The following is a 15,607-nucleotide window of genomic DNA, read 5'->3' on the forward strand; positions in this document are numbered from 1 at the left end:
CAAGATAATCTGCTCCATGAGCTTTCCTGGAACTGAGGTCAAAGAGACCTAAGTATTCTAGCTTTGAGAACTCAGAAAATTTTCTGAGTTCAGAAAATTTCAGAATTTCAGAAAATTTTCTGAGTTCAAGATGGATTTTCTATCTCGTTAACAACAACAACAACAACAAAAGTGTATAAACACTTTAAAAAATGGATTTCTGCTGTTAACAGAGCAACTACATCCTGCAAGTCAAATAAATAAACACACAAATTTCATAATACTATTCTTCATGTTTTATTTCTCAGTATAAAACTGCCCTTTATTAGAGCTATTTATCTCAGCTTCATATGACTAATTCCTTCAATGGTATGGTCGAAAGCCCTGTTGGTGGTGCTGATACAGTTTGGGTCAGTAGGGACCTTAAAGTCCACCCAGTTCCAAACCCTCTGACATGGCCAGGGACACCTCCCACCAGACCAGGTTGATCAAAGTCCCAGGTGTTCAACCTGGCTTTGAACACCTCCAGGGATGGGGCATCCACAGCTTCTCTGGTCGACTCACCACCTTCTGAGTAAATATTTTCTTTGAAATACATAACATAAATCTACCCTCTTTTAGTGTAAAGCCATGCCCCCTTGTCCTATCCCTGCACCCCCTGACAAAGAGTCCCTCCCCAGCTTTCCTGTAGCCCCTGGCAGGCCACTTTAAGGTCTCACCGGGGCCTTGTCTTCTTCAGGCTGAACAACCCCAACTCCTTCAGCCTGTCTTCACAGGAGAGGTGCTCCAGCCCTTTGATCATGCTCGTGGCCTCTGGACTTGTTCTAATACTTCCATGTCTTTTTTGTGCTGGGGGCCCCAGAGTTGAGCACCGGTCTCAAGGTGGAGTCTCATGAGAGCAGAGCAGAGGGGGACAATCCCCTGCTTTGCCCTGCTGGCCACACTGCTTTTGATGCAGCCCAGTACACGGTTGGCTTTCTGGGCTGCAAACACACATTGCTGACTCATGTTGGGCTTCTCATCCACCAGCACCCCCAGGTCTTTCTCCTTAGGGCTGCTCTCATTCTCTTCTCCACCCAGCTTGTGTTTATACTTGGAATCGCCCCAGCCCAGGTGCAGGACCTTGCACTTGGCCTTGTTGAACCTCATGAGGTTTGCACAGGCTTGCCTCTCAGGCCTGCCCAGGTCCCTCCACTGTGTCGGCCACACCACACAGCTTGGTGTCATTGGCAAACTTGCCAAGGATACACTCAAAGATGACAGAAGATGGGAGAAGAATACTTGTCTCACCTAACTGTGTTCTGGTACAGGGTCTGAGAGGTAATAGGAACAGATTTTGCTTTTTTTTTTTTGTTGATTGGTGGTGTGTGTGTGTGTGAAATTTTTACAATTTATACAGTTTTTAGTTTCTACAGTTTGACATTTTCCTACATCTTAAGGCTAGAAGAGACCATGCAATATTTAGTCTGATATCTCTTTTCTTTTACCAGCTTTAACCTATTTATTAAACTAGTAAGACTTCACTTAAGTTCTTCAGTTAATGTCCTAACTGCCAAGTTAATTCCTATCACTGTTTTGGGCAATCATATAAAATCATCAGCCATTTTCTGCTAGAGAATAACATCAAACATAGGTTCATATATATTAATGCATTTTTTGACAAATTTAAGGAGCCATCTATTGTTCTTAAAGCTCTCTGACGAATATCAGGATAGATATTATCTCCAGAGAAAAACAGTAGATGACTGGGGTTTTCAAACCTCCAAGTACCATTTACAGTTCTTCAGTTCTTCTTAAATCTTCTAATTTTATGCTGACTGTTTGTCACTCAGATAAAGATATTCACATTGAAAGGCTAGAGAGTAGTTGCCTTGATCTTAAAATAACCTGAAGAAAAAAACAGGAATGGGGTAGGCAAGTGAAATTACTATATCTTACAAAGTAACCATGATTCTGTTAAAACTGTGCTAGTGCTAATGACACTCCTCTTGGTTTTGACAAATGAAAGGTAATTCAACTTTTAGCAAAAGAGTATCATGCTACATTTATCAGTCTGAAGAGCTTGCTGGGAGACAGTTCAGCTCAGAAGAACCATGGCAACTTCTCTAAAAGCTATAAGATTGTGCACCTGACAGTTTGCAGAGAAGTTGTTAATGGATAAGAATGGGTCAGCATGCTTTGGGTTTACTCTAGCAATCTCTGGGCTAAATTATTTCTGAGAAAAGAATATCTTGAAAGGAGCATGAGATTATAGAATCACAAAATCACAGAATGGTTTGGGCTGGAAGGGACTTCAAGGATCATCTACTTCCAATCCCCTGCCATGGACAGGTATGCCACCCACTAGATCACGTTACCCAGGGCCACATCCAACCTGGTCTTGAACACCACCAGAGATGGGGAATCCACAGCTTCTCTGGAAAACGTTCCAGTGCCTCACCTCCCCTGAGTGAATAATTTCCTTCTAATCTCTAGTCTAAATCTCCCCTCTTTTAGTTTAAAATCATTCCCCCTTGTCCTATCATTATCTGCCTGAGCAAAAAGATGTTATCCATCTTTTTTTATGACTCCTCTTTAAGTATTCAAAAGCTGCAGTAAAGTCACCCCAGAACCTTTTCTTCTTCAGGCTGAACAATGCCAGCTCTATCAGTATGTCTTCACAGGAGAGGTGCTCCAGACCTCTGACCAACTTTGCGGCCCTCCTCTGGACCCAATATAATAGATACACAACCTTCTTGTGTTGGGGGTCCCAGACCTGGATGGCAGGACTGCAAGTGGGGCCTTAGAAGGGCAGAGTACAGGGGACAATTACCTCCCTTGGCCTGCTGGCCACACTGCTTTTGATGCAGCCCAAATGATATTATGAGATAATGATAAACGAGGTAATGATAAAGGAACCTTGTTAACTTGTTTTCCCCTTAATTCCATTAGGTGAGCACCGCCTTCTCCTTTGTCCATATGATTGCAGACCATTTAAGGCCACTCACCTCTGAAGATCTGAACACTCTCAGATCTCATTGCCTTCAAAATTATATTTGTCTTCTTCTTCCTGGCTAGTATTAACAAACCTTTTCTGTGAAAATCAAGAGAGTACTTTTTAACCTGTTGTCTGCACTTCTGTTCACCACCAAGGAAAGGATTGTAACCCTGGTACCCGCAGCTGTGCTAACATATCCTTGATCAATCATCTTCTCACCAGATCAGTTCAAAGCTTCTGACATTTCTTGGCTTTTAATTCAATTAAAATGGGAGGAAAAAGTTCCCCTTTTATGTGTGTTCTCCAAAAAGAACAATATATCTAGAAAGTGAAGCACACACAATGATCCTGTCTATTTACAAGTCTGAGTATTAGATGAAAATGGAAAAAAGGAAACTTTGTTCTGATCAGAACGACAGCTTGATATGAAACAAAAAGGGTGGCTTTCTAAAACATTTCAAAAGATGCTTTTTTCTGAAACTGTGTTTGTGATATAAATTCCCAGCCTACTTCCAATATTTTGTAGAACCCAAAGAAGAAAAATGGAATTAGCTGTAGGACCTGAATCAGAGTCTCAGATGCAGAGATCAGTGCAAGTTGAATATGTTTTGCAGTTTCTTGTGTAAAATGAAAACCAAGCCAAACCAAACAAACCAACAATAACAACAACAAAACATGGACATCATTTCCCCTTCAAAGACAGGACTCTGCGACACACTCAGTTACATCCCTTTAAAGAGAGGACTGGTTTTCTTTCTCTGACAATCACACATGGATGTAAAACACAGACATAAAGGAGTCCCATATAAGTCTTTTCACTGTTTTTGTTGTTGTTGTTGTTGTTGTTTGTTTTGTTTTGTTTTGTTTTGTTTTTTGTTTGTTTGTTTGTTTGTTTTTCCTGGCCTTCCCGCACTGAATTTTCTGTGTCTGGCAGGGCATTCAGAGGTGCATATGGTGGCTACTGAAGTTGGACTCGTAATTGGAGGATTTTTTTTTTTGTACTCCATAAACCCGGCAGTGAAGATACAGGTTAGAAATGCAAATTGAGAAATAAATATATCTTTTCTACTATAATAAATGTATCTGTCTACTTTTCCCATGTCTCATTCATAACAAACCTACCTAATATGATTCCTGGAAAGATGTCATGTCAGATTTGTTGTTTGCCTGATGCTTTCTTATCAGTGGTACAGCTCAGATGAGCTTTACATAAACAACAGTATCCACCACGTTATCAGTGATTAAAAGCAATCTGTAGTCTCATAGATGACATATTAAATTTTCTGATAGTGAATACGCCTTCTACCTCTGAACAAATGGAAAAACAACATGATGCCATATCCTGCTGCATGGCATAATGCAGTTTGACATAGACAACCATAAATCTTAATTCAGGAGGTGCAACTGATTAGCATCAGTACATCACTTATTCGTCATTCAACAGCCAAGATTGGGGTGGAAAGCTGAAAGTTGTCACCTAAAAAAGGAAGAGATAAAAAGCTGTCAGACAGAACGTTTTGAATAGATAAACAGTTGGCCCAGATATTTCTTTCTTATTTTTAGTGAAGCCAGTGAAAACTAAGATCAACAATGAAGACTATGGGGGACTCGGATCACCACATGCAGGAGCAGGCAATCACCCTGGTGCCAAGTCTGCAGTCCTGACAATGCTCACAAGTGCCTACTACAGATAGCTATTGCTATCTGACATATGTTGCTAAATAAATCTCAAGGCTGTGTTCTATTATTAAAACAAGAGTCCTCAGTAGCTACTAAACAGATCTGCCTCCCCTCAGAAGCAGAGATATCAGCTGCCTGGATTTCCCTGATATATCTTCTTTTTCTGTCCTGGGAGCACCATCTAAGCAGATTTCTTGAAAAAAGTACAGCTTGTATCTAGGGTATGGGAATTTCCAGCAGAAGCTTTGCAAGAGGCAGGCTTGGCAAGCTGCAGTGGGCAGTGGCAGGGCAGTGGCAGGCAGGCAGCAGCAAGAGGGAAGAGGAGGAGGAGGTGTGCACACAGTGTTCAGATCTGAAGTGCTGGCAGCTGCTGCACTTGGCCTGGCTCCATGGAACCTCAGATGTGTACAAGGCTGCTGATGCAGAGCAGCAGGGCTTGGGGAAGAGTGGTGAGGTTGCATGTAGGAAGGGATTTAGGTCAGGGTGGTAGGAAGAGCGTACATGTAGGTGCTTTAGGGTTACTGTACTAGGCTGGAAAAGGGAAGTATTGGAGCTGGTGCTGGAGATCTTGGGGTGAATGAGGACTTGGATTCTGGGGTGATGGATCAGATTTAGTAAGTGTGGGAGGCTCTTGGATTGGGGCTCTGGGAGCTGGGCATTTTAAAATGAGAGATCTGATGTGGGGCTGTGGTATGACTGGTGCTCCGTAGGTGTGATTGCTCAGACATAGTGATTTTGATTTGGACATGGTTCATCTGTTCCTTTTCTTGTCAAAACACTGACCTTCAACTACCATCTACTTCTTTTACAACCTCTTCCATATATTTTTCCTTATTTGGCAACGTGGTTGCATTAATCAGGAAGCACCGTAACAGCTGACCATATTCTTTCCAGGAGAGACCTTACTTTGTATGGGGCAAATGAGAGAGAAAAAGGACAACAGACAGTGCAATGTCCCTTGAAACCTCCTTTCAGCGATTGGTGTTAACATTACTAGCTTCTAACTAAATTCATAGTCCTAGTACAAGGACTGCAACAGCAGTATGGAGTAGATGTCTCTTGCACAAATATGTAAAGATGCTTATAACCTATCCTAAATGAGCATGATGTATCAATCGTAATTTCCTCACTCTGCTCACACATACCATTTATCACATTATTTACTCCCACTGAATAGAGAATGAATCTTGAACCCCAGGTTCCTATCTTAGATTCTTACATGTAAATTTAGTTGGGATATCTTACTCTTTCTGCATCTAATTCTCAACCTGAGTATTTTAGGGATATGCAGATCTGGCTAAATGTTGTATACATCTATAATGTCATTTGCACAAAAGTGAGTCAAACTCACTCTACTTGTTTGTACAAAGCCGATTGGCCAAAGTTGCTGTATCATTCTGGACATATATCCAGCATACAGCTAGACAAATACATAATGCAAGAGATGAACGATTCACTGATGGGTTTAGAGGGTTATAGTAAATAGGGTTACAGCAGGGTGGCAGCCAGTCACTAATGGGGTTCCCCAGAGCTCCTTTTAGGGGCAGTTCTCTTCAATGTTTTCATACATGTAAATTACTTGGGTGCAGGACTTAAAGTTTTACTAAGTTTGTAGAAGACAGTAAATTGGGAGGAGCTATTGACTCCACTGAGGGTAGAGAGGTCTTGCAGAGAGATCTTGACAAATTAGAAATTTAGGCAATCACCAACAGTATGAAGCTGAACAAGAGCAAGCATTAGATTCTGCATCTGGGAAGAGACAACCCTGGGAAGAGACAGCATGCAGTCTAGGAGATGAGAGGCAGCCCCACAGAAAGGGATCTGGGGGTTCTGGTGGAAGGCAAGTTGAATATGAGCCAGCAGTGTCCTCTGACAGCCAGAAGGGCCAACCTTACCCTGGGGTGCATCAATCATAGCATTGTTAGATGGTCAAGGGAGAATTTTTCCAATGAGCCTGGAACATCTTCCCTATGAGGAAAGGCTGAGAGGCCTGGGTCTATTCAGCCTTCAGAAAAGACTGAGAGGGGATCTTATCAATGTTTACAAATATCTTAAGTGTGAGAGACAGTGGGATTTGGCCAACCTCTTTTTAGTGGTTTGTGGGGATAGGCAAGGCACAATAGTCACAAAATGGATCACAGGAAGTTCCACACCAACGTGCGAAGGAACTTCTTCACAGTGAGGGTGATGGAGCACTGGAACAGGCTGCCCAGAGAGGTTGTGAAGTCTACTTCTCTGGAGATATTCAAGGCCAATCTGGACACCTACCTGGGCAACCTGCTTTAGGGAACCTGCTTTGACAGGGTAGTTAGACAAGATGATCTTTCGAGGTCCCTTCCAACCCCTACAATTCTGTGATTCTATGATTCTGTGAAGGGAATGGATTGTCCCACTATGCTGGTGCAGCCTCACCTCAAGTACTGTGTTCAGTTTTGGGTGCCACAGTATAAGATGGACATAAAGCTAGTACTGAGTGTCCAACGGAGGGATACAAAGACAGAGAAAGGTCCTGAGGGCAAGGTGTATGAGGAGCAGCTGAGATCACTTGGTTTGTTCAGCCCAGAGAACTGGATAGACTGAGAACAGGGTCCCCAGGGAAGCGATCACAGCATAAAGCCTGCCAGAGTTCTAGTGTTTGGACAAAAACACTCTCAGTCATAAGGTCTGATTTTTGTGTGGTCCTGGAGTGAAGCCAGCATTTGGACTGGAGGATCTTTATAGGTCCCTTCCAGCTCAGGGTATTCTATGATTCTATGATACTGCTTGCATTGCCCTGAAATGAAGGAGATAAGGCAACATATTTTTCCTGTTTCCCTTTTATATAGAAGATGGGCCACTAAGAAATTCATTTATTATATTATATTATATTACTTTTAATATTTATTTATGTATTTCTTTCTTTCTTTATTTATTTATTTATTTATTTAAGGTGGTGCTTAACAATAGAAAACAAATCAGTAAAATGTAGTCAACCGCATTTCCATTGTGACTGCTACCAGAAGTAATTGTATGCTATTTGTTCTAACACTTAAAAGATTACTATGTTTGTCAGTGGAGCAGCTAAACAATATGAGAACATGCAACAATTCTTATTCTCCATATACAAATTCTGTTCTCCAATTTTAATAAAAAATTAAAACCTTTCATTATGAGTCCTGCATAACCAAAAAAGATGATGTAATCCTGGAATGGTGGGAGTCAGCATGAGGTCAAAAGCAGAAGATTGGAAAGGTCTCTTCATGAGCCAGCTTTCTGTAATCCCAAGCAGCCATACCATGCATTTTCATTTATAAGTTAATTGTACCTTAACTCAAAAGCATGTTTTGTTTTAGCTCCTGATACTCTGTCAAGAATGTCCAGAGCTTCACTCCTTTTGATAGTAGAAAATACTTTCTAGTTCTCAACCTGAATGTTTTTTTCTGGCTAGTTCTTTAGTTCTTGCTTGTTTGCCTTGTGCCAAACTCACAATTAATTTATCAAGTAATTTTAATTTTAATTTTTTTTTTCTTCCAGCTGGCCATTTAAAAATTGATAGCTACCTTTACTCCTCCACACCCTAATTATGAGAATGCTACATAAATTGAGATACAAGTAGATTTTTTTTTTCTTAACTAGATTACAGGACTCTGTCATTTCCTTCCTTCCTTCCTTCCTTCCTTCCTTCCTTCCTTCCTTCCTTCCTTCCTTCCTTCCTTCCTTCCTTCCTTCCTTCCTTCCTTCCTTCCTTCCTTCCTTCCTTCCTTCCTTCCATCTGAGCTGATAAAATGTGTCCAGGGTATGTTTTCAAGAAACATTTCTTAGAAACTTCAAAGGAAGAGGAATAAAGTAAATTTCCATGTGTTCATGTGACTCCTGGTGGGCTCTTCCTAGCAATGTTTATTTAAAAAAAATATGGCAATTGGTTATTTGCATAGTTTTCATAGGTTGAATAATGTCAGAATGAGTTGAGCTGACAAAGGGCAAATCTGCTGGAGGTTGGAGGCATTCACTAGAGCAATTCTTTTTGTACTCATGCTTTGTCTTCAAAAATTGGTTGTTTTCAATAAGAATGTGTACATTCTCATGTAGTGGTTAATAATTTCAATGGCGGACTCAACACAGTCAAGATGAATTTTCTAGTTCTGTGGATATTTTTTGTTTGTTTGGTTGGTTGGTTTTTATTTCTTTTGTAATCTAGGCTTCACTCAGGTATCCTAATGCTAACAATTACATCTGCAAAACTGAAAGGTAACTGAAAGGTTAGCTATCACTGGTCAGGTCTACACTTTTAGTTTTCAGTATTTTGTCACCAGGTTATCTTTGCAATGACTTTAAGAATAGTTTCTTTAAAATCTTGCCTTGAACCCACTAAAATTTCCGCAAATTTGAACTGCTTCAAACTGAGTACATCTGGCTAATTGAACTGGCATTTTTGATGACATTTTCTGTGGAAGGAAATTTCAGACTATCTGAAGGTGAACAGATTACTATTATTAATTCATTTTCACGGAACAGTCTGAAAGAGTGTGGTACCTCCTTAAAGTCAAAGTCCTTGGCAAGAAGAAAAATGCTGGAAACAGGATGAAAAAATTGTGATAAGGGTCCTATGAACACTTATTTTCTCATTACCTAAAATCGCTGCAGACATTTAGAAAAAAAAAAATCCTCTTAAAAAAGTTACATGACAGCAATGAGGAAAAAAAAAAAAAAAAAAAAAAAAACAACAAAAAAGTGATCCTTCTGCCCATCACTGCTCCTGCAAACTGAAGAAGAATCTGAAGATTATAGTGAAATAAATAAATAAACTTAATTTCTTTCTGCCCTTATATTGCAATGAAAATATCCATATGCATGCACTCACATATAGAGAAATCCTGCCTAATTTCTTTCTTAAGCTTTAAGAATTATTCCCACAAAATATTTAAGCTACAGAAAGGGTAAAACCATCATTCCATGAAAAGAGCAGCCCATGGGAAGAAACATGGAAACAATAGCCTGGATGTACCTGCTTTGAGCAACTATACACAAAAACAGTCTGCTACCCTGGAGGAAACTCATGCTGGACAGGAACAAAGCTGAAAATAAAAAAAATAAAAATAAATAAATAAATAAATAAATAAATAAATCAGGTTACAGCTAATTTGCTTTAGTTTGAGCTGTTGCAACATATAATTGCATTTTTTTTCCTTTCCTCAGCAGATTTTGATACTTTATATAGTATATATTTTATTGCTTCCATGATATGAATTAAAGACAGACCAAGATTTGTGTTTGTACCGTGATTTTAGGCCTCCAGAGTCAACTTCAAATGTACAGTAAACATGATGTCAGACACTTTGGATTAAATGGGCATTTATTATGTGATTTGTACACATGCATTTGGGGTACTGGTGAGTATCCTTGTATTTGTATGGCAGAGACCTCCAGAGAAGCATTCATGGGAGGATTAAGGGCTGCCAGGTGTTCTTGGGTGCCTTTCATTGCGTCACAGATTTTAAGTATTCAGGAATATTTCTCAAATTAAGCATTACACAAACTGATAGAAGTGGATATTCAAATCCTTCCATCTAATTTCTATGTCTATTTAATGTGATGAAGAATGCCTGTTAGTAAACACCTCTGCATAAAGTGATAAGGAGAAAAATTAGATTTTTTTTTAATATAATTTTTATTCTATCTTTTTGCTGTGTCTCTGCTGTTACGAGTGCCTGCTTTAATAAAAAGTGTAAAAGATGTAACTTCATGCTTCAGGGCATTAGACTTCCACAGATGGCCTCAGGCTTTAGGGAATTTTCTGTGTTAGGCACGTCTCACCACTTGCCTGTTATGGAATTCTAGCAATTACATTTAAAAGTGTCTGGTCACTAGAGGAGACAAAACAGAAGAATAAATGTACCATTTGTTTTGACCGAAACAGTAATTTTGATTTTTTTTTTTTTTTAGTGCTTGTCAATTACTTTTGCCATTTCTGACCATATTGTGTCTGAAAGAAACAGTGGTCCAATATTTAATAAAATCATAGATTAATAGAATATCCTGAGTTGGAAGGGACCCACAAGGATGATCAATTCCAACTCCTAGCTCCACACAGGATCACTCAAAAATCAGGCCACAGACCATATATCTGTATCTCTACACCACTGCATCTATATCTCTATATTCTTGGTGATTTTATTTCACCTTTAAAACTATTTAACTCCACTCTGTAAAATAGAAATATCAGGAAGGTAATTTTCACAGAGCCAGGTTAAAGTCAAACAACCATCTGCACCTCTGGCATATGTGATTTACAGCTTACTGCAGTATTAGCATGAGACAATCTGTTTTATTTACACGGTAGATGATTTTTTACATATATATTTTTATTTTACAAAATGAGACAGCCCCTTTGTTTACACAGGAGTTCACTTGTTTTATTTGGAAATTTAACTTTTTTGTTCTGTCAAATTTTATCTTTGTCAGCGTATTGCAATTTATGCTAACTGAAAAAATGAATAATAAAAACTTGACATTTTTCTCCAAATCACAGCAGCATTAAAGGTCACATTTTCAAAGGACATGTAAAACTCAACTTACAAATTATGCTTGAGTATTTAAGTGCACAACTCCTCCCCCTCCCCCCCTTTTTTTTTTCAAGTACATAGAATGAAAAATGAATGCAATTCTGATTTTGTGTTTTGAAATTTGGCAATGAATCTGAATTAATGTAGCTGGGATATTTTTTCATAAATACATTTGTTGCGTAGGAGCCTAGGTATTATTTTTCAAGTTTTGCATGGAAAGTCCTTGAATTACTTACAAACATACAGCTTTTATCATAGGAAATAAGGAAAGTGACAGTAGAATTTCCATTGTTACTCACAAAAGCCATTGTGGTTTTTAATTTTTTATTAAAAAAAAAAAATGTTCTGGGGCTTCTACAAGACAGGAATTTTGTTTTACTAGGCATTATTTAATCACCATGTCAGTCCCTATCACAAAGAGCTCTCAAGACTGAGAGACAAAATAAAAAGTGTGAGAGTAAAGAGTGGGTTAAAAAGGTGAAATGAGAGGCAAAGATCACAAAAATGGTCAGGTATTACACTTTTATTTGAACTATCTTAGTGTACATATGACACTCTTTCTTCCTTGAGATATTTTATATGGACCGCTTGTGTTGGAAGGGACCTTAAAGTTCATCTTGTTCCACTCCACTGCCATGGGCAGGGATACCACCGACTAAATCTTGTTGCCCAGGGCCTTGTCCAACCTGCCCTCCAGGGATGAGGTATCCACAACTTCTCTTGGCAACCTGTTCCAGTGCCTCACCACCCTCTAACGTCTAAATCTAAGTCTATCTGGGACTGCCCATTCTTGAGGGATAGCAGTTTACAGGATTAAGTTGTTCCAGTTGTTTCACACTATGGACAAATGGTAGGAAAATCACTGGACTACTGCACACCCTGTTCTTACTCATGAGAAAACTTCTGATTCTACTAATTGCCTAGCTTCTGGCTATATTTTTGCAAGGCAATCACTTTAAGGATAGCCTCTAAAATTTCCCTCACCTCCAAAGCTTTCTTCTCACTCTGAAGGAAGAAGAGATTTAGGATCTGAATTACATAGCTTAACTCTACATCAATATTTAAAAAGGAAACACCATCCTGTCACTGTGACCCCTGAAGAGCAGAAGGCAAATGAATAAACACAGCTGTTGATTGTAGATAGAATACAAAGCAGCTCAGAGTGATGACAGGATCGTTGCCAAAATACTGTGTGCTGAAAATAAGCCTGTACACGCAGTAACATATGTTGAATTACTACGCTGTGAAATTTAAGATAGAAGCACACTTTTGTTCTTACCAATTCATCCATACCAATCCTTACATTGATAATGGAAAGATAAAGCATTAGAATGATCCTAACTCAACAAAAGCCTTACTGTATAGAGACACCATTTAAGGAAGTGCATACCATTAAATGGTTATGTCTGCATCTGGGATTCAGAGAAAACATAGAAGTGTATGTGAGCAAATGTTTATGTCATCTATAGAGGTAATTAAGGCGAAGAAAAGAGACAGATTTCTTCTCTTCCAAGTTGCTTGTAGATGTTTTAACGAGGAACCTAATAACAGGATAGCATCATCAAAGAACTAGTAGGGAGATTCAGATGGAGACAGACACGTCTACAGGACAGTTTCAACATCTACATTGTCCAGAAAGCAAGAATAAGCTCCTGCTATGAACATCAGCAGAGTAAGTAAAGAAGTGGGATGAGTTTGAGTTTTGCTGAAATGTTCAAAAGTACCTAAATGCCTTAGTCCTGATGACATTTTTAATATTTTCTTGGATTAATCTATGATTACTTTTTTATTAATTAAGCTATTACCTTTAAATGTATACGGATGAGTCATAAAATGCTTATAACTTAAGAACCTTCTTGAATTTAGATGTGCCTTAAAAGACTGATCATTCAGATGCTTAACTTCATTTGTGTAAGTACTGTAATTGCAGTGAATATACTCAATGTTTTTGTATGCTTTTTTTTTTTTTTTTTTTTTTTTCTTTTTCCTGTAAAAAACTAAATATAAACAACAGTACTTTCAGTCAGAGGATACATCTTTACTTCTACTGTACAGAAGAGTGTAAATGAGAGATCTTAACTTTACTTATCTGTAAGAAAAACCTTATAGAGAGGGAACTAAAGAAATTAAATGCAAGATAATAGTACCGCTTGCCTTTGAGTCCAGGGATTTGTTCAAAGGCTTATCTTCATTGGTAGCTTAAGTGTAGTCTGTAAGACTAGGTTGGAAGACTGCAGTATGAAATCTTACCAGGGAAATGTAATTCTGAAATTTGTTCTGACCTTCCCCACACCAAATAAAAGATAGACACAAAGGAAGAAGGCCGATTATCGAAAACGTTGAAAGATCCATCTGACACAGGACTTCTGAAGTAATAGAGTACAACCATCAGTAGAGAACAACGTCCCATATCATATAAGGTGGCTATAAGAAGGAGAAAAAGAGGTAGAAAAAATTGTCACTAGCTGAGCTACAGCTGGAAGTACCCCAAGGTTCTTAGAAATGTTGTTCCTATGCATACCCATCTTCCTATCTTCCTCATGATCTTATTTATTTATTTATTTATTTATTTATTTATTTATTTATTTATTTATTTATTTTTGTACTGCTGGATAAATCTCAATTAAGAAATTTAATAAAGCAGAATTTGTCATTTTATCATTCAATGCTAGCAAGTTTAACCTGATTTTGAGAATCTTTGTATTACTAGACTCCGTATAATGAACTCACCTATCAAGTTTCTTCTTCTGTTGCATCATTTCTAATTACCACCCCAGTTAACAATTTGATACTTTTCATTTCGCAGTTTGAGAATGTTATCAAAGCTTTTATGAAATTAACTATGTTAGTTCTATAACATAGTTCTAAAATTCATAATTGGCTTTTGTGAATTGTTAATGGCTTCATTAAAAGAGCATAGCTAGAACACTATATTATCCTGCTAAGCACTTGTATGATCCTCATCAACACAAGACCTGAACACTTCTTAGTCATTAATGGATTTTTATCCTGTAATATCCATGGGAAGTAATGAAAATTTGTGATATTATCCCTACTTCTTGTAAGGAGAGGTTAAACAGAGTAGATTACATAAACTATTCAAGAAAAAATCAAACCTTTAACTTACCTTCTGGTTTACCATATGTCTTAAATGTGATGTTATTCAGCATTTCAGAAATTAGACAATTCTCCTGACTACACCTCTTTAGAATTCTGGAGGTTTGGAAATGGTGAATTTACAGCAAAATATTTTATAAGCTGAATTTTCTGTTTGAAGGGTTTTGACTGCTCGTAATTAATATTTCTGTAATAGTTTATTTTCATTAGAGAACCAAAAACTATTCTGCTGAAAAATATTGTAATATATTTACAAGGAAGGCAATTCAGGTGTCTTCCATCTGCATTCTGACTTGTTCCATGGTGAGACTGTCTCAGACTAGATAGCCAAACTAAACAGGGTAGAAGTTATTATGTATCATAGCCTTTGTACTTTGTTGAAACAGATTGCTTCAAAGACGATATCCAAAACATCCAAAATATATTACAGTGCTTTTTAGTAAAAATGTTTCTTTTGTTTATTTGCTGGTTTTGTTGTGTTGTTGTTTTGGTTAGGTGTTTTTATAGTTGTTGTTTTTGTTGTTGTTTTTGGAGGGGTGTTTTTTGCTTTTCTCTCTTTTTTTTTTTTTTTTTTTTTTTTTTTTTTCAGTTAGAACATCTGTGAAAAGAGATTTTGTGAAAAAAATAAAAAATTAAAAAATTTCTTACAGATCATTTACAGATTTTTACTCATAAAGAATTCCTCTTCCAACACTCTCCTTTGAAGCTTTTTTTTCCCATCATGACCTTCAATATGTCTCCTACCCTTTCTTGAATAACTGTATCTCCTGGTTTGTTCTGAACCTTGCTTCAACTACCTTTTGACTAACTTTGACTAACAGTTCTTACTATTCTTCTTGTATTAGAATATAGAATGAATAACCAATTTTTATTCAACATCGTAATGCTTTTCACGATTTTATAAACTTAGTGTATCTCTCATTTGAATAGTCTCTTTTACAGACTGAATATCCTTAGTGACTCAGTCATTCCTCATATATGAGGAACTGAAGTTTCAGAACTTTGATCTTTCTTCCCTCAACATTTTGGACGTCTATTATTTCTTAGAGATTAGGGGATTATAGCCACATTTAGATTTTAAAATGGAAACAAAACATGTGGTGGCATAATTATGTTCCTGATTTTGTTTTCTATTCCTTGAATTTTCTCTTTTGACTGAGAGAAAACACAGAGAAAAATCATGGAAAAAGAAAGGTTCCTAGTATCCCAAGTAGTTCTTTCTATGTATTTTAATGGAAAAATCTTGTATAGCATAGTGGAAAGTTAATTTCATAAAGCTGGAGAATAGTATACTTGAAAATTAACAGCTGGG

Source organism: Aythya fuligula, chromosome 1 (genome assembly GCF_009819795.1).
Source record: "Aythya fuligula isolate bAytFul2 chromosome 1, bAytFul2.pri, whole genome shotgun sequence".
NCBI lineage: Eukaryota > Metazoa > Chordata > Aves > Anseriformes > Anatidae > Aythya > Aythya fuligula.